The 2,087-nt window shown below is 45.0% G+C and overlaps 1 pseudogene; it reads right to left on the reverse strand.

Annotated features, from left to right (window-relative positions):
* Positions 1 to 431: 431 nt before the first annotated feature.
* Positions 432 to 1,557, reverse strand: LOC111561445 (annotated as a pseudogene).
* Between the last annotated feature and the right edge of the window lie 530 nt (positions 1,558 to 2,087).

Below are 2,087 nucleotides of genomic sequence, written 5' to 3' on the forward strand. Positions count from 1 at the left end.
AAACTTTAGGTAGATTCTTCTGGTCCTCTTTTTGTTTTTTTATTTTGTTTTGGCTTTGGTTTTTCTTTTTCTTTCTCTTTTTTAAATGTTGATCTGTTTCACACATTAGATTTGTTTGAAGAACATCTTCCCATGTTTAGAAATTTGGGGAAAAAAGAACCCCTGGACCAGTTGGTCCCTAGAGTGCTAACATCCTGTAGGTCCTGTGTTCAAACTCATAGGACCTTCCACCTGGCAGGGCCTCCCACAAGCCTTCCCAGAACACAATAGAAGACACTGGGAAAGGAAGAGTGTGGAGCATGGGCTCAGCAGCTGCATCACCCTGGACTCCTCTGTACCCATGGGGAGGAACAGCATTCCCAGCAGGGTGGCCTCTAGGTGAGGCTTCCTTTTCTCTGTGGCTTGCAGTGCCTGGCCCCACACCTGCACACTCAGGAGCCCTACATCTCCATCCAGTCCCCACTGTTCAGGATGTGTTGTAGTAGACCATGTCCAGCATCTGGTCCTTCTCCTGCACAATCTTCTCCTGCTCCCACTGATCTTCCACCTTGTCATGTAAGAAACCAATCTTGAGAATGAATGCTCTCCACACTGGTAACCTTATCAGCCATAGTGAGGTCCTCCATGAAGTCTTCCAGCAGGAGAATGTTGGTTTTGTCCAGAAGCTGCTGGAAGTACCTGGAGTTCTTACAAATGGAGCTGTTTTTGTTGTATGTGTGTATGAGCTGACTCCTTGAATCCCTGTCCAAAACTGTCTTCGTCAAAGTCCGTGTAGTTAGACACAATGTAGATGCTGGGGCGGAACACCTTTATTTGTCAGATAATCTCCTCCATGGTATCACCAATGCCTGCCAAAAAGAAAAAAAAGGGAATGTAGTTTTGGTAAAGGGTGTTAAAGAAAGTCTTGTATCCCTCCCTAAGCACTGCATTGTACTGTAAACACCTGGGCGATCTGAAACTTCTAAATCTTCTGCTGGCATGGGAGATCCTGTGCTTTGGCCCACCATTCCACCATATGAGGTAACTTTGATGGTCAGCGTAGGTCAGTCTCAACCGGGTAATAGTGGGGAGGGCACACTTTGAGTTCCTTCCAGGACTGCTCACTGATAATCTTGCTGTTATCTAAAATGTCATAAGAAGGGAGGGCATCACTTTCCATTATACGCAAATGTGCTCCAGATCATGTGACAATCAGAAATGACCTGTAAATGGTCTCCCCTGCCCCTGTAGAAGGAGCCCACAATCTCCTGAACCATTCGAACTGCTGCCTCAGGAGGGTGGCCTTTAACAGGATCCTCACCTGTCCAGAGATCCAAAACAAACACTGACCCTGGCACCATGCTGGGTCCAGTAAAGCCGGGATGGCTGGGAAGCATGGCAAGTCCTGGCCAGGGTGGGGAGGGTGGGCAGATGAAGGGGACCCGGGCCTGGCCCAGGTCACCTACTAGAGGAGATGGCAAGGCAGGGTCTAAGACGGCCTGATGGGGCCTTGAGGTGCCATGGGATTGCAGCCTGCATCACACTGGATGCTTCCTGGTGCCTCACCTCCTCTTCCATGGCACTCCCTCTTTTTGATCAGGCCTCATCACTAGGTCATATCTTCAGCCTTCCCAGTCCAGTTGTGGTAAGAATGTTGGTAAATTAGTTGACAGAGAATTCTGTATCTTTGGTATCTGATCACCCCTGATATCTAATCAAATTCCTTATCCTCCATTCTTGAAGTCTAAGCCCTTGGTCTGCCTTCAGCAAGAATCTTGTACAGTCAGTTTAGCAAGAATCCCCCTACCCTTGATATCCCCTCATAAGTGATTTTCAGATCTCTTTCAGCTGTAATAGTCCTAACACCATCTGAAATAGTCCTGAATAAAGTCCTCCTTACTGTTTTAATAAGTGCTATATAAACAAGTGGCAAAATAGATACAGTCAGTAATCTGATGTATATTTTGAAAATATTTTCTCCAAGTCCTTGCCTTGCATTTTAATTTTTTTATAATTGTCTTCTGCAGTACAACAAGTTTTAGTTTTATTGAACTAAATAAATGTATAGAATTTATATAAAATAATATATAACAAATATAAATATAATA

This window comes from Felis catus, chromosome B4 (genome assembly GCF_018350175.1).
Source record: "Felis catus isolate Fca126 chromosome B4, F.catus_Fca126_mat1.0, whole genome shotgun sequence".
NCBI lineage: Eukaryota > Metazoa > Chordata > Mammalia > Carnivora > Felidae > Felis > Felis catus.